Raw genomic sequence first — 26,416 nt, forward strand, 5'->3', positions numbered from 1 at the left:
CATTACTTTCTTATTGTAACCAGTTGCTTAAAATCATTTTAGGAATAAAGAGAGAGAGATGAATTAATTAGTAACATGCTATGTCCTATGTATGTCTTCCTTTTATGTCCAAAAGTAGGATTCCAGTATAATTTGATGGCTTTTAAGGCAGCATGCTAGAGTTTTCATTTCATATTTTCAAGCTGCAGAGATTGAGTGCCATGAATTTGTGATTCCTTGAAAGAATCCAAACCTTTCATCTCAGGGACTGCTATTAAAGTGGATGTATTTATCAAAGACCAGATCTAGCTGATAGCTCACCTGACTGAATACGTCTTGGAGATGAACTTTTCATGTGAGAGGATCATCACATTGCTCAGTAATACATACAATTACCTTCCCACAAATCTAGTGCTATTTCCTTAGATGATAATTATACTGCCTTCCTCATACTCACCTTTCTCCAAATCACTGTCTTAAACGTTGCCACTTAACGTGATTTTATCGTGAAGGCATAGAGGAATAACTTTGGGGTGTCATACTTTAAAGAAACCATAATAAAAACTCTACTGTTGCTACTAAATTTGTGCCACTCAAAGGTGACAGCCTTGTCATCTGTTTAAAAATTTTGTGCTCAGTCTCTCAAACAATGTCACATTAAAAGTCAGCTAAAAGGAAAAAAATGCATTCCCCTTTTAATAAAGGATTCAATCATTGCAGTGAAAGCTGAACAGCTATTTCTTGCTTTAAAGGGGGAGAGGTCTCTGATCACAATTCCAAACTTACAAAACCAATAAATTAGGAAAGTTATTATTTGTAATTGCAAGGGAATTCTTATTTTTTTCATATATGGTTTCATTGATCCTATATTTTACCTTCAGGATCTTGCATGAGTTCATTTCATTGACAGAACATAAATTATAACCAGAGCCAAAAGCAAAGGAGTCTGGAAAACAGGGTTCTCAGGCTTCCAGCCCCGCAATACAGGGGAGAGCATAAAGAGCATGAAAATAAATGTTGATGATAGATAGATAGATAGATAGATAGATAGATAGATAGATAGACAGAAATCAGCATTTATTTTCACATTTTTCTTTGTTTTCTTTTCCTTCTTGTTTTTTTTTTTAATTTGATATAGTTGACACACAATGCTACATTAGGTTCAGGTGTGCAACACAGTAATTCAACTTCTCTATATGTTATGCTGTGCTCGACCACAAGTGTAGCCACCATGTCTGTCCATACAGCACTACCACAATATCATTGACTATATTCTCTATGCTGTGCCTTTTACTGCCATGACTTATTTATTCCATCACTGGAGGCCCACTTCTCTTCACCCATTTTCGCCCATGCCCCCATTTCCTCCCGTGAGAAAGACAAACACCAAATGACTTCCCTCATGTGGAATCCAAAAAACAAAACACATGAATAAAGAAACAAAAAGCAGAATCAGTTCTTATAACTACAAAGAAAAAACTGATGGTTGCCTACTTCCACATTGTTTCATGTCCTCCCCTGTATATATGGAGAGAGAGAGACACAATATGGAATATACTCATGTCACACACACACACACACACACACACACACACACACACCAGTCAAGCTGGTATACACACACACTTGCCGATTATCAACTGCTTGCCAGAGGTCATACCACCCATACAGAGTGTTCCCTGCATGGAATCATCTCTAGACTCTTCCATATATAGAGGTGGTTGTCACACTGCTTCGTGAAAGGTCACCCCTCACTTTCCTAGTGCACTCTCTTCTTAATGTTGTCACAGTTATTCAGCAATACATCGTTTAAACAAAAAATAAATAAATAAACAAGCCAGTTAGGCCTGGCAATTCCACTTCCCATTTATGAATTAGATGAAGAAGGCTTTCTTCCTAAGAGTCTGTCTAGAGCAGCCAGCTGGCTTGCATTTTCAAAGGCAGTTTCAGCATGTGCTCTTGTGTTTGTATCTGAGCAGTCTCTTATTTGGCAACATTTCTTGAATATCCACACTAAAGGGAAACAAAGAAAAACCACAGACATTTCCCTGGATGAACATACATCCTACTTAGTTTCCTCAGCACTTTACATACGTTTATGATCATCATTAAAATAAATTTGCAAGGTAAATAGTATCCTTATTTCTCCATGCAATAAAATAAAAAGGAGAAATTGTATATCTTACACAACCCAAACTCCAATCTAATTGCTGTTTATATGGAAACCCAGAGGAAGTACTGCACCCACAGGCTCACTCTAGTACAGAAGTGCTGAAAGGATGCAAAGCCAAGCAGCCAGGAGAGTTGGGCAAAGGGAGGGACAATTATCAGATGATCTCACTCATATGTGGAACTTGAGAAACAAAATAGAGGATCATAGGGGAAAGGAGGGAAGAATAAAACAAGATGAAATCAGAGAGGGAGACAAACCATAAGAGACTCTTAATCATAGGAAACAAACTGAAGGTTGTTGGAGGGGAGGTGGGTAAAGGGATGGGGTAACTGGACATTAAGGAGAGCACAGGATGTAATGAGCACTGGGTGTTATATAAGACTGATGAATCACTAAACTCCACTTCTGAAACTAGTAATACATTATATGTTAATTAATTGAATTTAAATAGAAAAATTACAAAAAATAAAATAAAATTCAAGACAAAAAAAGGGAGGGATACGTAAAACCAAAGCTTGCTGAAGCACATCAGTTGCCCCAAGTCTTTGTATTATGAAGGCTAATGCGATATGGCCAGAGTTCACAGTACTCAGTTACGGCAAAACATGGAGCTCACCTTGCACGGCAAAAGCCCCAACATTCCCACGCTCCTGCCGCTCATGGATATATGAACTGGCCACAATAAATCCCTGGTCAGATTTACAGTCATAGTTCTGCCATACTGATAGTGGACCCAGTCAAAAGGAGGAGGAAACTGAATAATACTCTAGTAAACAGGCAACTAATCTGGACAACGGAGACCCAAACCACTTTCTCACAAGTGGGAATTTCGAATGGTCTTAGCTGCCTCTTTGTGTCAGCCATATGCTCTTGGCCCTAGTGTCCTTCAAGCCTTTAATTGTCTGAGGAACAAACAAAATCAAATTCAGGACCTTGCCTTGGAAATAAGTCTCTGAAATGAAAAAAACAACTTAAAAAACAATTGAGGCTATTATTTAAGCCTTTCTTTTTCTTTCTTTTTTTTTTAAAGATTTTATTTTTATTTATTTGACAGAGAGAGACAGCCAGCGAGAGAGGGAACACAAGCAGGGGGAGTGGGAGAGGAAGAAGCAGGCTCCTGGCGGAGGAGCCTGATGCAGGGCTCAATCCCAGAACGCCAGGATCAAGCCCTGAGCCAAAGGCAGACGGTTAACAACTGAGCCACCCAGGCACTCCTAAGCCTTTCTTTAAAAAGATTTTATTTATTATTTAGAGAGAGAGATAGAATGCACCCACAAAGCAGGGGGAGGGGCAAAGGGAAAGGGAGAGAGAGAGAATCCCAAGTGGAGCACAGAGCCCCACACAGGGCTCCATCTCACGACCCTAACACCATGACCTCAGCCAAAATCAAGAGTCGTATGCTTAATTGACTGAGCCACCCAGGCGCCCCAAGCCTATTTTTAAAAGCAAAAATTGTTTCTTACTTGGAAATGACAGTATGTTTTTAAGGGTACAAAATCTTTTTGGATTTTTTTTTTTTTAAATTTGAAAAATACCTTTAAAATCTTAAAAAATCTTTCGGAATCTTTGACTCAGCTTATCTATTACCCAAACTGCAAAGACAGCCCACCTCTCTTCCTAGGGAATGGTATTTGATATTACTGGGTTCATGTCATTCAGATGTTCAAACCCTAAAATAGTCAAAGACCTAGTTATGTTGGTCCATCATTCTCCCGGCTTCTATATGTCACTATAGGGCTCCAGCAGACCTCAGAGCCACAGGACAGTAGTATTCTATGGGCCCTTCAGTTCATCACAAAAGTCTTCATTTCCAAATGAAAGTTTACCTAAAATTTCCTTACAGTTCTATTCAGCATGTATTGTTGGCTAATTTTCAACATGACTTTCACTATGAAGATTTTATGTAGCCAAAATAACAAATTCAAGCAATTAAAACAATAATAGGGTTAGTTATTTTGGTGTCATATAGACATAAAGGCTGACTAGCCATCTACCAATAAGATTGGAATTACTATTATTGAATTTTATTGTTCACCCCAAACCACCAAGCACAATTCCAAGGGGGATAAAGCATCATTTGGCAAAGGGTGGCAAGTGAATGCAGAACTCATGACACAAGATAGTGGTCTGTCATCTTCATTTGTGCCAGCCAACTGGCCCCAGCCATTACAACCATATTTAATGCGACCTCAACCCAATTCCAACCACATACATGCAGAGTAAATTTTTAATCCTTTGAGATAGGAAATGCAACTCTGCATTGATCAAATAAGATTTTTCCCAAAGCTACAATCTAAGTCAACTCAGGATAGGTAGGCAAAAGCAAGAGAAGATGATCACATGGTCTTGTCACAAATCTAGTCATATTTTCTATTGAATGAATACACTAAAGCTACATCAAAAGGGTTCATGAGTACAATATATGTTTAAAGAAGATTTTTTTTCTTAATATGGGCATTTTCAGCAGTCACTCAAGAATAACTCTGTCTCTTAATCTTTTGTCTTTCCTAACAACTAATTCTTAATGTGATTATCTCCACACTGCCATAGGTAATTGTATACGTGTCTCTAAGATTTAATCATTTATATTATTTTTGTATTAAATTAATGTTATGGACCTGCCTGACATCCCCATTCATCAGGAGCAAGAACTATCTTGTTCTTACTCTTCCTCCACAAACCTATGTCCTTCATACTCCTTTGGGGGATAGATACGCAATGGTATTTTATAAACAAAAATCCCAACAATCAAGATACAACAATCAAGATATTTTAATTGCTTTTCTTTTCTAATCTCTGAAATACCCACTTTAATGTTCTGTACTTTGTTTCCTATTCATTAATATCATCAAATCTTTTAATATGACATCAAGAAGAAATATGTAAATAAGTATAAAAGATATTTCAAATTAGAAATTTTATTTCAACATGTATTGTAATTGCTAACCTCCTCTGTTTCAAATACAAACTTAAGAAAGTGACATTTACCTCCAGTTTCCAAGGAAATACCTTTGCTTGCATGTTTAAAGTCTGAATGTCCTCTACTAACAAAATTTGAATCACCTTATTTAATTTTCTAGTATGAGTCTTGCTCCCACAGGTTGCCAATTCTCTCTTCTGTGCATGATCTCTCCCTCCTACTAAGCTATGGATTCTTCAAGGACAGGAATGACATTTTATTCTTATGAACACACAGGGGCTGGCAGATTAAATGATGTTTATTGATGCTTTACTATATCTTATAAATCATCCTGGTCTAAAATTCACTTCAATAGAATAATGGTAATTATATCATCGCAGTCATTACAGGACATATCTTTTTATTTCCAAGAAAATATTATAGAGTTTTCATCTGATTTTCTTGGAAAAAGAAGAAAATGAAGTACAAAAACATAAGGATAAAAGTTGGGAAATATCGTAGCACACAAAATAGATAGATTTTCATGTGCCATTACTAAAATGATTGAGTGTTTGAAACTGGTTGTAAAAGTGGCAAAATATAAGGTGATATTTTGCAGAGTCAAGCTCATTTTCAGCTCACTAAAATGTGTATTACCTGTACACATAAAGAATTCATTCTGGCCTATAATGGAATATACTCTTCTAAGAAAGTATTACATCTGATACTGTTCTACTGGACTTAAGGCAGAGCAGATGAGCAAGCGTTTGGGCCAAGATTTGAAGATTCAGAATCTAGGTTAGATGGAGCTATCATTTCAACCAGAAAGGAATAAAGAACCTTATTTTTAAGAGCCCATTACGTCTATAATAAGCAGAATAATAACCTTCCCCCCACCTCCCCAATATATTCACATCTTAATCCCTGGAAGCTGTATATATATATATTGTTCTACATGGCAAAAGAGATTTTGAAGATGTGATTAAATCAAGGATCTTGAGATGGGGAGATTATGCTGGATTATCTGGGTGAGCCCAATGAAAGGACCCTTGTAATAAGGGTCCTTATAAGTGAAAAGAGGGAGTCAAGAGTATAAGAGTCAGAGATGGAGTTATGAGGAGGGAAATAAAGTCAGAGTCATGAGCATGAAAGACTTGATCGGCCACTGCTGTCTCTGAGGACAGAAGAGGCCACCATAGAAGGAATGCAGGCAGACTGTAGAAGGGGAAATGGCAAGGAGCAGCTCTCTCCTAGAGTTTTTAAAAGGAACACAGCCCTGATGACACATAGGTTTTAACCCAATGAGGCCATTCCAGCCTTCTGACCTCCAGAAATGTAGACAATAAAATTATACTGTTTTAAGTCACTAAATTTGTTGTTATAGCAGCAACAAGAACTCTGGTCCAAATACTGCAATTTTCACATCGAAAGAATTACTGCACAATTTATACCTACAGGAAGACAACGAGGGAAGGAAGGAAGGAAGGAAGGAAGGAAGGAAGGAAGGAAGGAAGGAAGGAAGGAAGGAAAAGGGAATCTAATTCAGCAAGTTCACAAAAACACTAGGGTTTCTCAAAAATTCAAAATTTGGGGGATTTTGTAGAATGAGCTACTGAGAGGAAAAATGTCAGAAGCACACAGGTTGAGAAAATTCAGGCAAAACAGTGAGTGTGGGGTCTCTCAAGCACAAAGAGAAAATGGAAAGAGCTTCAAATTAATGAATAAAAATGTGACTGAATGGGATTGAATATCACAGATGGGAATAACCAAGCTAGAGAGCATATTCTCATGTGCCCTCCATGGAGTGGGACTTGGTTGTGTGCACAGGGCACCACCAGTGCCATGGGGAGTGCCATGGAAGGGCACACACTGAGTGGATGAAGGCCTGCCTATCGGGGCTGCAGCCAGATTCTTCTTCCCAGAGACAAAGCTGTTTTCTAATTTAATAAATAGTATCCCCCTGGTGAGCCCTAGAAACAAGGAGGGCTCCAATCCATTCCAGTTTGAGTGAGCATGGAGAAGGCAAGCTGAGTTAAGATTAATAGCTTACTCATCACTTCTTTAGTACTCCAACCTTCGCCCTGGCAACACTAAGAGCCAGCTCCCGCATAGAGCCAGGAAGAGCAGATCTTCATCGCCTGCAGCAAATTGAAGCAAAAAGATAAGCAGTATTGCATCACTGTACAGATTTAGAAGAAAGGCAAATGGGGAACTGTCACTTGTATCTCGTGACTTTGGCTAGATCAAACTTTTTATAAGAGCACTTTTTTTTTTAATTAGAAATGATCCCGAGTGCCAGGCTTAGGAAATCTTCTGAAGTGGACAAAATGTTTTTGATCCTCTCACACCACTTCTTGGCTTCCTCCCCTGCCCTCTTGCCTTGCTCAGCTGAGAGAGGCTCTCCCTGCATTATGCTTCCTGTGACCCATCTTGCTGCCAAGGGTCATCCCCTCTTCAGGAGTAAGGGCTCCATTAATTCCCAGCTGATTAGAAAATGCTCTGCTTCCCAACTTCATCCCCTACTGTGCTGTAACTGTTAGCAGCCTAAAGTGTTCCTCCTCAGGGCAGCTTGCCCTTTAACACGCAGGGAATGGGGGACCTTTCTGTGGTCTCAAGAAACGCAACTTAGCACACAAGATTTTCACCAAAAAAGGTTTCTTGTCCAGCTGAAGTCTCTCTGTAAGTTTGATAATGGTCACTCCTCTGGAAGTCCTGTTCATGTGAATGTGACACTCCAAGAGTCAGACAGATAGCATCATAGCAACCAGAGATCCAATCCTGTGCTAGAAGATTCTTTCCATTGGCTTACAAATGAACAAGAAGACTGGAGGAAGACTGAAACTTTGTTATGTCACGAACTGTTCTAGTGTTTTTTTCCTGATGTGAGGTTTGATTTTGGAAGATCGAACAAACATCCCAAAGGTATGTCATACTTTTGTGAAGTTAATACTTGCCTGCTTACAAAGATGTTCTTCTGTCCTTGGAAAGAAGTCTAACAGAATTTCGCTGGATTATGAACAGATCTGCCAAGGGTATATTTTTAGTCGCCTTTGAAGACTTCAGTATATTATATACCAGAATCACCGAATTCTTAAATAGATTACATGCAGTTGTTTTGTTTTGTTTTTAGGAAGTGATACTATTTTCAAAATGACACAAACTGTGTAAATGCTGCTGCAACACGTAATGTTACGCTGATCCAAAACATACCAGTTAATAGGAAATGCACTTTGGGAAATAATTTCTGTAATGTAAATAATATCATCTTCTCTACAGCCATTAGTGTAGCAATGGCACATGTGGCCTGACGTTGACTCTCCAAGCCCTGGCAAGAGGTTCATTAGTGAAATAGGGTTGTTTAGGTAGGTGGTTTGTCAATATATCTAAGGTGGCATATATAGTAATCATTTTTATGACTATAAGCAATAGAAAAGCTATTTTAAAATCACAACTGGGTAAAAATACAGACCGTAATCATTGTGGTTGTTACCTATCATTTTAGATCTATTCTTTTGTTGGTTGCCACTAGCAACAAGAAAATCAAGCGGAAGAAATTTTAATCAAATAAATATTGCTCTTTACCTCCCTGATCATATACTCTGTTGCACTGAAAAGTAGGCAAGTTCAAAGGAAATCAATAATCTGATATATGAATTCTTCATATGAGACTTTTTTAAAATCTTAAAACAACAGTCATCAATCATAAAGATTAGGTTCTTAGAGCTATGAAAAATAACCTTCACTGAGCTCAAGACCATCCTTTTGCTCTGCAGCATGTGGAACAGTGAGATTGGCTTCTCTAGCTCTCGTAAACAGAGGCAGAGATAAAATTAAATATCCAGTATTTGAACTAGAAATTGATCTGAGCTCTAACGTTGCTGATCGGAACCCTGAGGGTTCTTTTTTTTTTTTAAAGTAGGCTCAACACTCAACGTCAGGTTTGAACTCATGACCCCGAGATCAAGAGTTGCATGCTCTACGGACTGAGCCAGACAGGCACCCCTGAGGTTTTGATCATTAGAACACAGTGAAAGTAGAAGGCGTTTTGACAGAACACTTTAATTAAAAAAAAAAATCGTAATAGCACAAAAATATTAGAACTGAAGCTCCTCTTTTTTTTTTTTTTTTTTGAAGCTACTCTTAATTGAGCATTAATTATGCCAGGCACTGTCCTTAATGTTTACATAACTCATTTAATCATCACGTGTCTACAGATACAACCTTCTTTTTCTTTTCCTATATAAGGGGAAACAGAAATTCAAAGAGGTTAAGTAATTAGTCTCAAGTCAGATGGCCAATGAATGGCAAAGGAGAGTAAGGCTCGCTCTGTGTTTCAAAAGCCTTCTCCCTCCAGGCTGCCACACTGGCTGTCTGAAAATGCAAACACTACTAGTCACCCACAGTTTATTGTATTATAGGTCGAGGAGGGAAGAACATAAGGACCTCTACAAGCCAGCACTTTACATGCATTATTTCCTCTAAAGCACACTGTAACCTTGTGAAGCAGGCATTAAAAATATTGACATTCAAACCCCTCAAGGGACACAATCAAGATTACAGAAATACTAGGTGGCACAGCTAGTACTTGAAACCACATCTGTCTGACTCAAAGACATATTCTTTCGGCTCTCTCCATGCACCTCTATAAAGTGGAGCTCTTAGATAATGCTGGTAATTGTGGATTGAACAAAAAATCATCTTAGATGAGGCTTTTTTATTGACTGTAGTTAGCTTCAGAGGATAATATCAGTCTTGTGGCATAGCTGAATCCATATATATCACAAAATTTTGGATAACAAAGTTCTATATTTTCTACTTTTCAGTAGGGGTCACAAATCTCCTTTAAACCCTTAGGGCGAGGGGTGTTTGATTCTTATTTGACTTGCGACGAAGGAAGGAAGAGGAAGGAAGGAAGGAAGGAAGGAAGGAAGGAAGGAAGGAAGGAAAAAAGAAAGAAAGAAAGGAAGGAAGAAAGAAAGAGAAGGAAGGAACAAAGGAACGAAGGAAGGAAGGAAGGAAAGACACAATGAAGTAAACGTATGTTATGGTCAAATTGCATAATAAGATGCAATTGCTTATGCATAAGCTGTTCAAAACTTTTTTTTGAGAGAGAGAGAGAGCAAGCCAGCAAGAGTAGGAGGTGGGGGTGGGGGAGCAGCCAAGGGAGAGGGAGAGAGAAAATCGTAAGCAGACTCCACGCCCATCGCAGAGCCCAATGCAAGGCTTGATCTCAGGACCCTGAGATCATAACCTGAGCGGAAATCAAGACTCGGAGGCTTAACCTGAGCCAACCAGGTGCCCCAACCTATTCAAACTTTTACTGAGTTTTACGACTGTCACTTAAGAAATTAAACAAAAAAATTCAAATTCAAATGGAAACTAACACCAAATATTCATTGATCAAATTGTCATTTTCCATAGCCCAAATTGTAACTTACATTCTTAACCAAAGGACACAGCATTTGCAAATTTCAACAGCATGTTAAATGGAACCAAGAACACGTAGCCCTCTCTTCTAGACAATACTCTCCTAGAGGCCCTATACTAAGACCAAATCCAGCTCAGCCGGCACTACATATTTTTTTTAAGATTTTATTTTTTTGAGAGAGAGCAAGCATGTGTGTAGGAGCAGGAGAAGGCACAGAGAGAGAGGGAAAGGGAGAAGCAGAATCCTGGCTGAGTGTGGAGCTCGATCCCAAGACCCTGAGATCATGACCTGAGCTGAAGTCAGATTCAGATGCTTAACGGACTGAGCCACCCAGGCGCCCCAGGCATTACATCTTGAATGGAATCTACAGGCACCTGTATATTGCTATGAATCAGCAAAGATGATGGCAGTGAGAAATCAGGAAGAGGTTCTTGTCAACAGTGCTAAATGGCAAAGAGAGAAATTAGAGGCATAGAAAAGTGGCAGGCAAGATAAGATTTGAGCAAGATAAGATTATACTCAAATTTTAAATTTCAAAATGCTGTTAAAAAAAATAATACATACCTCAAAACACTACGGTAAAACAACAGTGGCAACAAAACCCTTCCCATGACCACATGACCTCTGACAGTCTGTCCCCTCAGCCCAGGCATCCTCACATTGGCATCCCCAGGCCACTCAGCTTCTTCCCTCTGAGTCATAGTTTTCTTAAATTTCTCTGTTGTTTTTCTTTAATTTCACTGATTTCTATTATTATTTCTTTCCCTCTATTTATTTTCACCTTAATTTGCTTTTCCTTTTCAACCTTCTTAAGATGGAATCTTAGATCATTTTAGACCTTTCTTCTTTCCTAAAATAAACATTTAAAGATTAAATTTCTAAGTGCTGCTTTTGCTGCATCCCACAAATTGTGATATGTTGTCATTTTATCATTCAGTTTGAAATATTTTCTAATTTATCTTATTACTTCTCTGATCCACAGATTATTTAAAAGTTGTTTAATTTCCAAAATTTGAGGTTTTCAATTTCCAGTTTAATTGTTGTGGTTAGGAAAACATACTTTGTACAGTTTTAATTCTTTCTGATTTATTGAAGCTTGTTTTATAGCCCACCATTATTATCATGTACATTTTTAAAGAATACATATTTGGTAGCTCCTGGGTGTGGTGTTCTATAAATATGTTATGTTCTGACGGTTAGCGGTGTTCTTCACATCATCTATGCCCTTCCTGACTCCTTTGTCTAGTTGCTTCTTAATTAGTGAGAGAGAAGTACTGAAATCTCCAGATACGATTGTGGGATTGTCTTTTTCTCCCTTTAATTCTGTTGATTTTGCTTTGTGTGTTTGGAGGTTCTATAATGAATCATGGTGGTATAGAAGAATAGGAATATTTGGCCTTTATCTCTGGTTCCTGGCACAGAACTCCTGAAACTGGAATTTACCATCTTTTGTATGCTTATGAGATGACCCATGGGAGGGACCTAGATAGCTTCAAGCTTGGGGCTGGCCACCAGAAAAGCCACCAAGTGATTAGATGGAGAGAGGAGCTGGAGATTGGATCAATCACCAATGGCCAACGATCTAATCAATCGTGCTTACATAATAAAATTTTCAATGAAAAAACTGGGTTTGGGAAACTTCTGGGTTGGTGAACACATCAAAGTGTTGGGAGGGTGGTGTGCCCAGAGAGGGCATGTAAGCTTTGTACACCTTCCCGCTATACCTCGCGCAAGACATTGCTTCCATTTCTTTTCTGAGTTGTATCCTGTATAATAAACCCATAATTGTAAGGTGTTTTCCTGAGTACCATGATTCATTTTTAATGAATTATTGAATCTGAGGGAAGGGTGTGCAAACCCCATACCTTGTAGTCAGTATGGCAGGAGTGTAGGTCAACATTCAATATTCAGTTCAATGATTTTCAATTCTTTAGAGAAGTTCCTGGATTCCCATAAATGAACCAGATCATTCCTCCCCTTGGTTCTTCTACTATATTGTACACATTTATCTCTCCTGGTACCTTTAACTTCATTATTAGGTTATAGCTCTGTCTCTCCCTCCTAGCTCTCTACGTCTTATTCATCTTTGGTCTGTGTAACACTGATTTGTTCTCCTAATACTGTACTGATTCTTTTTAAAAAAAATCATTTTGTAAATCTCATGAAAAGATCCACTAGAAGGAAAACCATTCCCTATTGGAACTTTTCTTTACCATGGACTGGACAGATGTTAATAATGCTATTCTCAGCTTCAATGACTGAAAAAGTTATGAAAGAATTGCCTCTCCGAAAAACCCCTAACAACAGCACATCCTTTGTCAAGACAGTGTCTTGTTGCTCTTAGATTGAATTGAAATCCACATCAATGGAAATAATTTAATCAGCTAAAGGGATTCTGGATTCTAGCAAAGAAGAGAATGTTGGATCCTCTCAGAGGTTGTGAAATTGGCAGTAAAATATTTGATATACACTAAGGAGACAAAACCACCTGCTGATTTTCACTGCATGTAACTGAAAGGATAAATTTAGTAGACCACTTGGAATCGTCTCTGAACATCAGCAGGTGTATCAGAAAGAACAAAGGCTCTGACGTAAAACAAACCTGGTTTTGAATCTCAGATCTTCTATTTACTAGCTGTGCAGTCTTTGAGATGTTCCTTAATCTCTCTGAGACTCCGCTTTATCTATAAAATATGAAAATTGATACTTAATTGTGTCATTGTTCTAAGTACTTAAAATTATATATATTTTTATTGAGGTATAATTAATATTCAATGTTATGTTAGTTTCAGGTGTACAATACAATGATTCATCAATTCTATATATTACTCCATGCTCATCATGATAAGTGTACTCTTAATCTCTTCAACTATTTCACCCACCTCCCCAACTATCTCCCCTCTGGAAACCACCAGTTTGTTCTCTGTATTTAAGAGTCTGTTTTTTCACTTGCCTCTTTTTTCTTTGTTTGTTTGTTTTGTTTCTTAAATTCCACATATGAATTTGAAATCATATGGTATTTGTCTTTCTCTGTCTGACTTATTTTACTTAGCATTATCTTCTAGGTCCATCCATATTGTTGTAAATGACAAGATTTCATTCTTTTATGGCTGAGTAATATTCCATTGTGTATATACACTACATCATCTTTATTCATTCCTCTATCAGTGGATATTTTGATTGCTTCTAAATCTTGTATTGTAAATAATGCTGCAATGATTATAGGAGTGCATATATCTTTTTTAATTAGTATTTTTGTTTTCTTTGGGTAAATACCTAGTAGTGGAATTACCAGATCATACAGTAATTCCATTTTTAATTTTTGAGGAACCTCCATACCGTTTTCTACAGTGGCTGCAATAATCTGAATTCCCAGCAACTGTGCAGGACTCTTCCTTTTTCTCCACATCCTCACCAATATTTATTATTTCTTGTCTTTTTAGTCTAGCCATTTTGACAGGTGTAAGGTGATATCTCTTTGTGGTTTTGATTTGCATTTAATTTGTGCCATTGTCATAAGTACTTAAAATTATATATAAAGTGCCTGGCAAATAAAGTTTGCATTGAACAAATAGAAAATATTAATATCATTTTATAAGCATTCTCATTATTATTTTTATTTATAGTATACATCTAGTCTGGTTCATTGGAAACAATTTAGGGTATATTAAGGCTTATTCAATAACTACTCTTGGCAATATATTCCACTTTGCACAAATTCAAAAATCTCCAGAGTTTATTTTATTGTAGCTATTCCTAAAATTTATAAATCAACCTATATGAAGGGAATTTCAGACCAAGAATGATTCTCTAGGATCACATGTCAACAATAGAAAATGCTGTCACTTACCAAGAACTGAACAGGTGCCAGGCACTATGCTAAATACTTTACATGAATTATACAATTTAATCCTTACAATAACCATCGGAGGGAGGGGCTATTGCAAAAGAATCAAACAAAGCCTTTGAGAGGTTAAACAACTTGCCCAAGCTCATACAGTTTGATACAAAGTTGTGATTCAAAGTCATGTTTCTAAAGCCCTTATCCTTTAATTAACACTCAGTACTGTTTTCCAGATGATCCAAATCCTCTGTTATCTATTCTTGCTACACCTGGAGGCCAATCCAGGGTTGCATCTACTCAACAGTAAAGGCAATAGTAAAACCAACATGAACCAGAAAAGAAAATGCCTTGATGTTAGGAAACCAACATTTTAAAAGTGCTACAAATTAATGTTTCTAAAAAGGCAGGGGTCAACTAATATTGGTAGGCATTAGCAATCCTAATGCTAGGATTAGCATTCTTTCAAACACTTTGCTATGTATTTCACTAATGCTCACAAACGTTCTCCTGACAGAGCTGTCCTTGCACCTGTTTACCAATGGAGAGAACAGAACGTGCTCATATTCACACACACTGCTCACACAACAAAGTGCATCACCCTCAGAGCTAGTGAAAGTACAAGTTCTCTTCTCCATCATAAGAATTCTCTCCACTTTGTAAATTTAGCTTAATGAATGACAAACTTCAGTATAAAAGAAAAGATGAAGGGGGCGCTTGGCTGGCTCAGTCAGTAGAGCATGTGATTCTTGATCTCAGGGTTCTGAGTTTAAGCCCCAAGTTGGTCATGGAGCTTATTTATTACAAAAAAAAAAAATGAGGATGAAAGGGAGCTACAAAAGATATTGAGATTCATCCACATTTGTGAATGCATTAGAGGACAGGAAACCAATGTTCTAGCCTGAGGACTTTCAAGCTGAATTGAAACATTCTCTTCCCCCCATATGTCTGAAATTGAAAACAGTTCCATGGTCCTTATTAAAATTAATACAAATATCACTCTTAAAAGGCACACTATAGCAGAGCTATAATCAAGGCACGAAGGGCTTTTAATTGGCCTTTCCGTTGGTCAAGAAAGGCATGTTGGTTTTAATTTCTTAATTTTTGGAGTGTGTGTATCTAAATGATATGAATTAAAGTTTTAAGATTTAAGTTTTAATAAAGTCTTCTTAAGAAACTATCACTACAATAGTCATTTGCAGCTAATCAGAGAAGTTCAGAGAGCCACTGATTCCAATTCCTGTGTATCTTGCTATGAATCAGGTTGTTCCTAAGTTCCCACTTAATGCAGAAATGCTGTGTGTGTGTGTGTGCGCGTGCGTGCGTGCGGGGGGGGGGGGGGCGCACGCACACGTATCTGAAAGAGAAAAAACAAATTCATATTTTTTAGAGTCTGAATTTAGCTATTTTTTTTTCTAGTGGCTTACCTAATACAAAACAAGAAAAATGGCACAAGAAAATCAGTAGAAAATTCAAAGAATGTTCCAACACTAAAATATACAGTTTTGGGGCTCAATATTTTTGGTTTCCAAAATCTGAAAAGGTCCTATAAAAATTATTTATAGATTACAGTCTAAGGAGAGAAGGAACTAATCTATCTAATGCACTTTCTTTGGATAATAAAGACTGACATAGATGTCTAATAGGGTATAAATCAATAGAATGCAATCATTTTACATCTTTTCAAACTAGGCAGACAAGGATTTTCTTGATTAAGAAAGACAAAAGGACACTACTCCCTACTTCGCCCCCCCTAAAAATCAAGGGAAAGTTGAGGTAAACCAGAACACCCAACAGAGTCGTACATTTTGTGCACTGTTTAAACATGCTTGACTAAGGGAGCATGTGGTTTTGGAACTCTACACTCTATTTGCATAGCTAGACTCTATGGCTCTCTGGAAGAATCTCTGCAGGACTAGGCCAAGTCAGGGAGAGCACATCTACCCAATGATTTGCTTGTCCTAATTCATCCACCCTGAGAGAGCACTTTTTCTAATTTATGAAAGGCCCTGTAAAGTCTGGCTGTAGTCCAGTGAAAAGACCACATTCTTCATGATATGCCTTTTCTTTGTTTAAATCTAAAATTGTTATTTCTTACATGCTTCATTCATTCAACAGGTAATTATTGAGCCCCTTGGCTGCACCTGCCACTGATACAACCCGGAACAAACCATAGGCACCTGACCACAAGTTGCTGTCAGTCTAGGTACATGGAGACAAGTAACCAAAGAGTACAATGCAATTACTTTTAGCCTCTTGTGTGGTCATGTTCCTAGAATTACCATGATCGTCAGACCTGAAACTGACAAAATTAAGATCTGGTAGAAAATAGATGTAAAAGGATCATTTCCACAACAAACCAGATACTCTCCCATGTTAAAAACCTACTCTAATACTAAATATTTCTCTTGACTAATTTTATTCAATTACTCAGAAAACATTGCTGCATTCCTGTGATCCAGGAAATTGTAGAATTTCCTACCAATTTCACTATTTCTGAGCTAAGTCTAATACAAACTCTGCCCTTTGTTAGTATATAAACTGGGGCAGGTTCTATGTCAAAGTTTCTGACTCATTAAATATGGATCATTACAATATGTTTATTCTACAATTGTTACGAACATTAAATGAGATTAAATTATATAAAGTGACTAGTACATAATAAATACTCTCTATTTTCTGGATTTATTTTAAAGTTTGTAAATGTAATATTGTTGGCAAGTTTGAATTTAATCAGTAGGGGTTTTTTTTGTTTTTTGCACTTCTCTTTTCCGTTGGCCTATTTTCAAAATTTCCAATAAAATTTGTATTTATTTCATGAGCCTTTCACAAGCATTGTGGTAGTTGAAGGCTGATTTTCTGAATCTGAAGAGATAATGGTAAAAATATTGGTTCTGAAACCATACAGACCTGAGTTCAAACCAACTTCTGACACTCCTCAATCTAAATGTATCTGACATGAGGATCATCTTAGAAGAAATGTGTGTGTGTAAGGCTTCTTTCCTTCTCTCCCTGTAAAGCTACTGTTATATCAATAGTTTTGGCTGTAGTGTTTTGAGCATTTGGTATTCTTTGTTTTTGCTTTTGTTTTTGTTTGTTTTATTTTTACAACCTACGGTATCTTAACATTTTTGAAACAGTAATCTGTGTAATGGTAAGAAATTTATTTAAACTCCTTTATTTGCCATTTCTTCATTTGTAAACCTATTTTACTCATAAATCTATTTCTTAAAGTTGATAGAAGTCAATGAAATAATACATATGTGGTGCCTGGCATAGTGCCTGGCATGTAATGAATGATTTATACATATTAGTCATTAATAATTGTATCCACATTTTGCATTGAGAGGATGAAATATAAATAGATCCTCATTCTCTGCAGTAAACCATAAACCTATCCCCAGAAGGGTCTATAGAAGTCATTATCATTGCCTTTTAAAAGGGAAACACATTAGAAACTTAGGGATCTCTAATTTTGTCATTTACATGTAAGTGGCGGGTTGCTGTAGTATGGTGGCTCTTTTGAAAGGATGAGTAGAGTCCAAAGGGAATTGGCGGATCAGCCCCCTGAAAATCCTCTGTGGAATTTATCTTTGGGAAAGTGACTTATAGAATGAGACCTGAAGGATGAGCAGGAGTTAGCCAGTTAAGCAGAGGGGGAAGAGATCTTCAAGCAAAAGGAACAGGATGCACCAAGAACTGAAGGTGAGAAAGAGCCAAGTGTGTTTGAGACTAATCAATGCTATTCATAAAGTTGTACTGTGTTTACAAAATCCTGCATATTTGACCATAAGTAATGAATGTACTTCTTTCAAGATCAGGGAATCATTCCTAAATCACAGAACTTTAGATTCTTAAAGATTTCAAAGATCAGATTAAAGCCTTTCCTTTTTGAGATAAGGAAACCAAGGTTTGGATGAATGAAAGAGAAGAGGGGGCAATAGAGAGAGGGTAGCTAACATGATGGACACTGATTATGTGTCAGACAAGCAACATTCTGTATATATATCAGATGAGGAGGTTGAGACACAGAGATGTTAAATAACTCACTGAAAGCCATAACTATAAGAAGAGTAGAGCCAGAATTCAAATCCAGATTTACAATCGTCCAGATTCTAGTACTGTTTTCACTATACTCCCTAGAATTTGTGTGAGCTCATCCACCTGTGAATTTATCGCCACAGTGGCATTATAATTGTTTATTTGTGCGTTTATTTTTGCACTAGTCTATAAGCTTCTTGGGAGTCTTTCTACTTGCAAGCACATTCTCTGGCAGATGAATGAATCCAAAAAGATATCAGATGACTGGATGGATGGATAGATGGATGGATGAGCATTTGAGAGGATACTTGGATGGATTTTTCTGAGGGTCTACCCAATTACCTCTCAAGCTTACTGTGATACTTTCAAATAAACTTCTAAATCTAAATAATCACCTACATTTCAAAAAGTCAGTAAGAAATCTGCCATAATTTTAAATTTAACAAATTTAAAACTAAATGATTCTGAATTGAGTAATAAGGGCAGATCCAGAATAGAAGCCCTACACAGTGAGTTCCTTGTAGACAGCCCATGGCCAATTTATCTTTCTGTCCCTAATATCTGGCCTCAGAGCATATTTGGCATGCACGTACCGAAAGGCTAATCTGTCAACAGTTCTGATTAGAGTCATGCATGGTCAGCCTTTTAAATAATGGAAGGAGGCCAATTCTGAAAATAATATTTTCTGGTGGACAAATAATTATAGATTGATTGTTAAAGGAAGAGGAGAACTAATGTTTTACCACACGAAAGACCTACAATTATTGTCTTTATACTGAAATTCCAAGATGCTATCAGACATCAAATTAAATGTTGATTATGGGCAGGAATGACCTGCCATAGAACATATTTAACCACTGATACATACAGGTACCAACTAGTCAGAACTAATCAGATGCCATGGCCCAGCAAAAGGATACCTCAATACATCAGAACAGATACCAGTATAAATAACCAGTTCCATGCACAGTGTAGGGCATGAATATCAGCCCTGTCAGAGCCTTTGGAGATGAGAAGCAGGGACATGGTTGAGGAACAGAGACATTGATAGTAGGAAAGAGGACCTAGAGGCTAAAATGTGTGGACCTGTTTTTAGTAACAGGATAGATGCCAGTTTATAGAATTCAACCATATAATGCTTATCAGTCTTGTAGCAAGACACCAGGGTTGCTAGAAAGAGTGAGCATGGATCAGATGTTTGCATATTTGGTGCTGGATAACCTGAGTATTGACCTAGAGGTCCTGACAAAGGATGGAATTGGTTCAGTGGTCTCTGGGGTTAAACTGAACCGCCATGTGGAGATTGATTACATGGTTCAGCTGTGGGGAAAGAAGAAAACCACTCTGACTTCGAAAAAAATATCATTTTTGTTAGCAGGGCTAACTTTTGCTTTCTTCTTTCCTCTTTCTGTTTCTTTTCTGTCTGAATCAGCTAGAATCAGTTTCTGTTGCTTCCAATCAAAGAATAACTATTGCTAAATAAGATACTCTGCCTTATTATTGACACAATATCCTCATTAATTATATCTAAGTTCACTAGCTCTTTGAACAACCAACTGCTTACTCATTCGGTATTTCTTCAGGTGTTCGTGTAATTTTGTGGCTTTAGCTGTAAAATATTTCAGTTCAAGATAATGGACAAAAACTACTTGAGTAAAATTTAGCCATGTGAATAATGGACTTTCCCCCAATAATTTTATATTGAAGAGGCCACTGTCAGTTACTGACTCCTGCCAAGTTCCAACGTTCTCTTTCCACAGCCTCCTCCTTTGGTTCATGCTGCTTTCTCTCTCAGAAGCGCCCTTCCTACCACCTCCACCTGTAGAAAGCATATTTATCCTCAAAAGACTGATTTAAATATCAACTCTGCAAAGCCTTCCCTATTTCTCAGGTTAGAACTAATCACTCCACATCTGTGATTCCTGGCAATAACACCTCTGTTGGAAGAGTGCCCAGGTGTGTCTTGAACAACAGATAACTGGGCTCCTCAAAGAATTCATTTTAGATTATCCAGAGCTACAACAAATATAAAAGTCATATTTATGACTCGTTGGCATAAAGATGAATGTATTAATATTAGACACTAAAACATTTACTCTGACCTAAAAGTTCATTTCTTTTTTTTCCAATTTCAAAAGAAAGTAAGCCATTTCTGTTTAGTAGAGTGGAACTTTTTTTTTTTTAATGTTATGTTAGTCACCATATAGTAAATCATTAGTTTTTGATGTAGTGTTCCATGATTCATTGGCACTGTGTCCACTGTCTCATGAGGAAGTTTTCCCTGTATACATGTGCTCTCACTTATACAACACTTTACACAATCCACAGCTTGAAGAGGCTTCTCTGAAAGACAGGTTTGGTTTCAGAATGTGGGTATAGGATCAAACTTGAGATAAGAGTAAATGATTCAGGGGCGCCTGGGTGGCACAGCGGTTAAGCGTCTGCCTTCGGCTCAGGGCGTGATCCCGGCGTTATGGGATCGAGCCCCACATCAGGCTCCTTCGCTCTGAGCCTGCTTCTTCCTCTCCCACTCCCCCTGCTTGTGTTCCCTCTCTTGCTGGCTGTCTCTATCTCTGTCAAATAAATAAATAAAATCTTTAAAAAAAAAAAAAGTAAATGATTCAGCATTAAGAGGGTTCTCTTAAAGGAGGCTTATATTTTTTTCCTAATTGAATGACTCAAATATATAATGATTCTTTTTTAAAAGAGTCCAAACCCATTGACAGTTTGCTAGTTAAAAGTCTAGTTTTCTAAAGAACATTTTTCTGGATAGAACCAGGGCTACTATGGGCATTAACAGTCATTTGTTTTGTTTGCGGTTTACCAATTTAGAGCAATATTTGAGTTATTTTGAGATAAAATAACTATCACTTGCATGATGCTTTACAATTTACAAAGCACTTTCTCATATATTACTCTACATACTTACCTTGAAAAGTTGGTATCTTTTATTTTTCATTTGACAGGCAAGGAAAATAAGCCTCAGATGGATGAAGTGACTTCCCCAAGGTCACACAGCTGGTAGTACAGAGTCTGGGACTCATGCCCTAGAGGTTCTAATCCCAGAATCTCGTATTCTTTCCAGTACATCATGCTGCCCATAGGGGGAAAAAGCATCTATGTAAACACATGCATTAAAGAGTTGAGCTCATACTTCCAAGTAGATTGATGTTCTTTTAGAAAACCCAATGGCATTTTTATAGATGTAATTGTTATGGGTTTAGTTCTAAAACATTTAACAAAAGATGGTTGACAAAATTTATTTTCACTGGAAGTCAAAATTAACAGAACAATATTTTGAATTTATATGAAATTCTATGGATCCTGAACTTTGATAGAAATTGTGATGAATATGTCAGGAATGGATAAATAAGATACATATTTTTTATGCCAAATTCCAAGTCTTTGTTCCTTAGCTTGTTAGACCTCCCCTTTCCTTCTTTCTCTTCTCTGTCTCTTAAGCCTCACCTTAGATGTAGACCCCTTTCATAACCTCTTTTGGTAAACAACCTAAAAAAAACTTGTCTGTGAGTCATCTTTTATCAACCTCTTTGCTCCTGAAAGGGGTAATTTCCTCACAAATAAAACAAATGGGGGCCCCTGAGTGGCTCAGTCCGTTAAGCCTCTGCCTTCAGTTCAGGTTACTGGGATGTAGCCCCATATCCCACGTTGGACTCTTTCCTCCCTCTCCCTCGCCCTCTGCCTGCTGCTCCGCCTGTTTGTGCTCTCTCTGTCAAATAAGTAAGTAAAATCTTAAAAAATAAATAAATAAAAAATAAAATAAATGGAAGGCAGGAATGGCCTTGAGCAAGTCTGATCTTGAGTTCTGCAATCATGAAGATTAAATCATACATTATCTAGAAAAACAAATGAGGGCTATTAAAGTCAGCCTGAATACTCACTCTTCACAACAAAGTTGGGCAAAACAAAGAATGAGATTTTAGAGTTTTCAGGACTGTAACCCAATGCCATGCACTACACGAATCAACTCTTTCAAGTAAAAATTTGATAGTAGTTTCACAGTTCTGGGAACTAGTGTGACTGAAAAGAAATTATATTAAGCCAAGTTTGCAAGGTCAGGAAGTGAATAACTGAATAACCAAATGTGAACATGTCATCCCAGCTCAATTTCATTTTGATTACTCATAGAAGAAGGGTCAGGAAATATTTATAAGATTTTTCTGGAATGTATTTCTGCAGTTTAAAAATATTATGTTTTGCTCAGAAATAAAAATCAAATTAATTTAATTTCACAAATGTCTTGATATTACCTACTTTGCCACATGGTATTCTCTTCCGTTGTGATATGAATATAAATAATTAGACTATATGATTTTTAAATATACAACCTAATTTCCTTTTACATTCTGTATTTCTCAACCTTTTGATCTCCGGGTCACAAAACAAAAGGTATGTTTCAGGTGTAGCCTCACAAAGCTAGTTCTGTACAGATTGCTTTATCCACAACAGACATCCTATCCAGAAAGTCAGCAATTCAACCAAATGCTGCATTAAAACCCAGCTTAATATAGCAATGAAGTACTTGAAGCAATGTTTGCACAGTGTGTGTTCCTTGTCCTCAGTCAATTTGCTGCCACAGTAGTGAATTCATTTGAAAATCTAAGAACAATATTTACTCCCCCATATTTTATTGACTGGTACTTGGAAGAGTCCCAAAAATTTGAATAAATGTTATTGGAACTAAAAGGAAACAATCAATACAAATAGGACACTTCAGAAGCAGATGGGCTTTTGCAGATTCCTTTAAAAACAGTTTTACGAAAGGTCAGCTATGAATCAGGTCAAGCAGGAGGGATACCAGGACAAACAAGTCATAACCCCTATCCTCAAAGAGCTCAAAGGGACTATCATTATCTTATCTCCAAAATCTAGCACACTAATTGGCACAGAGCAGGTGCTCAATAAATCTTTGATGAATCAGTGGAATCAGTGGAAGGCCTGCTTAATATTACTCTGAGCGAGTAAAAGAAGGAGGCATGAATGGAATGGAAGGGATAATAATAGGTGTGGCTGGTATTAGACAACAAGACCAAGAAATGTGGTGTGGAAAAACATTCCTAAAGTGAAAGATACAAGTGAACTTTATCAGAAAGGAAAAAGGAAGCTAATGAAGACATTTGAAACCCCTCTACCCCGAAAAAAATGTACAATAAAAAATTCATACTAGAAAACCAAAATTTAAGTTGAAACTGAAACTTCATTGATAAATGTACATCTTGTGTCAACCTAAAGTATAAATTTAAAACAAATTTTGGAGACTTTAATTAAAACTTGCCATTAACAAAATCATCGTTGTTTTAAAACTTCCATTTTTTTTCAACATTGGAGCCCCTACGCTGAAACATAATAGATTGTTAAATATTGTTTTCCCATTATATTCCCTAAATAGTTTTTTAATTTGTTTTGAAACTTGAGGAAAGAAGGTGATGCTACAGATATGGTGACGGAAATTGTCCAAACTAAAATCCAAGAGCACATTTTCAAAAAACTAGCACCCCTATAATTTATGACTACCCCAGAAAATTCTTAGTTCAATTTTTTGTTCAATTTTACTTTTAATAAAATTACACTAAGCAATAACTGGTAACGATTTGCATAAATCTACCGAAAATAATTTTTTCATCTTCACAATGAACTTTTCATCCACTTAAATTAATAGGACTGGAATCAGAAATACAAGCAATTCATCAACTTGACTTAATTGTTGAAATCTGCCAAGGTTCAGAGAGTAATTGGCAAATCAGACAAAGAAGAGAGTGCAAGAATTCTATATTTCAGTTCTCAGTGACATTTTGGCTATGGGAGTTTTTAAATTGAAAAGCATCATAAATCTTGGACAATTTCCACCTAGTCTTTATGAGAGATAACTATTGTTGACAAATAAATATATGATTCTGACAAAGATTTCTTCATTCTAGTGGCTAAAATGTAGCCAACTATCCAAGAGTTACCTGCTGCTAAGACAGCTCTTAGTGCTTTGTTACTGCCAACAGAGACTCTTCTATTCTAAAAACCTAACAAAGTTTCAAAGCCCTTTCAAAGAGGTCCTGACTTCCCAATAACATATATTTATGCTTTCTGTACACAATAAAATAATACAGTCATGACATACTTTTTTTTCCCCAAAGACCTGAAGAATAATGAATACATTATTTAACATTATTTAATTTTAAACGTTTTTCATTGGTGAGAAAAATTCTGAATTATAAAAGACAAATTTGATGTGCTCAGTGATATTGTTTAGAGGGGAATGTTTACATTTTATTTCATATTTTATAATATGATCTTACAACTGCTTAGCCACTTAGACATTAGGTAAGGCTTAAAAGCATCTCAAGCATCTCACAGAATAATATAGTAATTTTTAAAATTACTGGAATAAAATATAGATTTGCCTTAAATCTATACCTACTCTATTTTTTAAAAAACTGGAGACAAATTAAAACACATATGCTAGTAGCTTAATATTGCAGCCAAATTGAGAAAATCTGGCCAAATTTGATTCTATTCAAGAACAAATTTTCATTTTCAAAAGATATAATGGCAACTATCAAAATTAGTAAAACTTTCTGTACACATAGGCTCTTTATAACCTGTAGAGTCCATTGTACCCCAGGGCTCCATGTTTAATGCTCTTTCAAAAAATAATAATAAAAAAAGATTTGGAGCTATCAATTCATTTTGGAAATAAAGGGATTAATCCTATTAGAAACAATAAGAGCAAATACCTGGAACAAAGACCCTCCTATTGGAAGCAGGGCAAGTATTTTCCACAATACTAGGAAGAGAGTGCTGAGAAGATGCCAATGATCTGAAGATATAAAGAGAAATCTAATCTTGCGGAGGGGTAAAGAAAGATAAGATATTGCAGTCCCAGAAAGCAATGAAGTTCAGGAAATTTAAAAAGAGGTAATAGGAATAGAACGTATGTAGGTTTGGCTCGGAAAAAGAGAGAGATAGAGAGACACAGAAATAGAATCATTAAAACTGGGACAAGTAATTAGAAAAGGTCCAAGTAAAATTTTTTCTGTTTTAGATTGATACTGAGCTCGGAGCTTATGCTTTGCCTGAGCCTAGTGATGGAAAGTAACTGAACTTAGCTGCTCGTAGAGAAAAAATTCTGGGGCAGAAGCCAAATAAGCAGTGTACTATCAGCAAATTGTACTGAAGAAAAGAATATGTTTTTATATAAATACGAATTATGGTCAATTGCTTTTAAAGATGGCCACCAACAATTCCTCTTATCTCTGTATGTCCACACCCCTCTTCCCTTCAAGAACAGGAATCTATTTCCCCTCATCTTGGTTCTGGCCTGGACTTGTGACTCATTTTGACCTAGAGAATGTGGCAGAAGTAATAGACATTGTGACAGTTCTGGGCTGAGGATTTGAGAAATATGGCAGCATCCATTCCTGCTTTCTGGAAAGCCAGTTGTCATCCTTTAGAAAAGACAGTCTCGACTGCTAGAGAAAGGGATGCACATGGAAGAGAATCAAAGTACTCTAGCCACTTACCCATCCCAGATGAGGCAAGAGATATGTAAGACCATTTTTGATGTTCCAGACCCAGTCCAGCTACCAATTAATTGCAGCCATGTGACCCCAGCTGACAGACACCACATGGAGCAGAAGTAATTGCCAACCAACCCATAAAAGGAATAATAAATCATTGCTTTAATCCACTATTTTTAAAGTGGTTACTTGTACTGCAATAGATACTAAAATTTGCAGCAAATTAAAAGGGAAAATAAACAGTGGCTGGAGAGTAGTAGATGAATTTAAATCGAACTTTTTTATTAATGCAACAAGAAGTAATCAATGTTAGGAGAGAAGCACAATGATGGCAATAGAAAGTGGCAAAGAAAGCCAAGTAACGAAACTGGAAGACCTGATGGTTGAATGGTTAAAGTTGCTTTTTTAAAAAGGCAACCAAAAAAGTATCATAAACACAAGGAGAAAAATTAATTGTTCTTATAAAAGAAAATTAAGTCATTTTCAATAACAGTAAAAGAACTTACTACTGTTTTCCAATTTG

The 26,416-nt window shown here is 36.8% G+C and overlaps 1 protein-coding gene and 1 long non-coding RNA gene across 14 annotated transcripts in view; one reads left to right on the forward strand and one right to left on the reverse strand.

Annotated features, from left to right (window-relative positions):
* The window catches only part of SCEL (sciellin), a 279,618-nt gene that overhangs the window by 159,404 nt on the left and 93,798 nt on the right, over window positions 1-26,416 (reverse strand). Inside the window, exon 3 of one of the 11 annotated variants that reach the window (XM_057307888.1) lies at window positions 13,082-13,163. The exons of the other annotated variants lie outside the window; for them this stretch is intronic. The gene's annotated coding sequence lies outside the window, so the exon portion shown is untranslated. The remainder of the gene's footprint in view (window positions 1-13,081; window positions 13,164-26,416) is intronic. 11 annotated transcript variants of the gene reach the window in all.
* The window catches only part of LOC130542910 (uncharacterized), a 66,335-nt gene continuing 47,112 nt past the window's right edge, over window positions 7,194-26,416 (forward strand). Inside the window, exon 1 of one of the 3 annotated variants that reach the window (XR_008957789.1) lies at window positions 7,194-7,973. This is a non-coding gene — a long non-coding RNA (uncharacterized LOC130542910). The remainder of the gene's footprint in view (window positions 7,974-26,416) is intronic. The other 2 variants (XR_008957791.1, XR_008957790.1) reach the window with 2 other exon arrangements.

The sequence above is a fragment of the Ursus arctos genome, unplaced genomic scaffold (assembly GCF_023065955.2).
Source record: "Ursus arctos isolate Adak ecotype North America unplaced genomic scaffold, UrsArc2.0 scaffold_10, whole genome shotgun sequence".
Lineage (NCBI taxonomy): Eukaryota > Metazoa > Chordata > Mammalia > Carnivora > Ursidae > Ursus > Ursus arctos.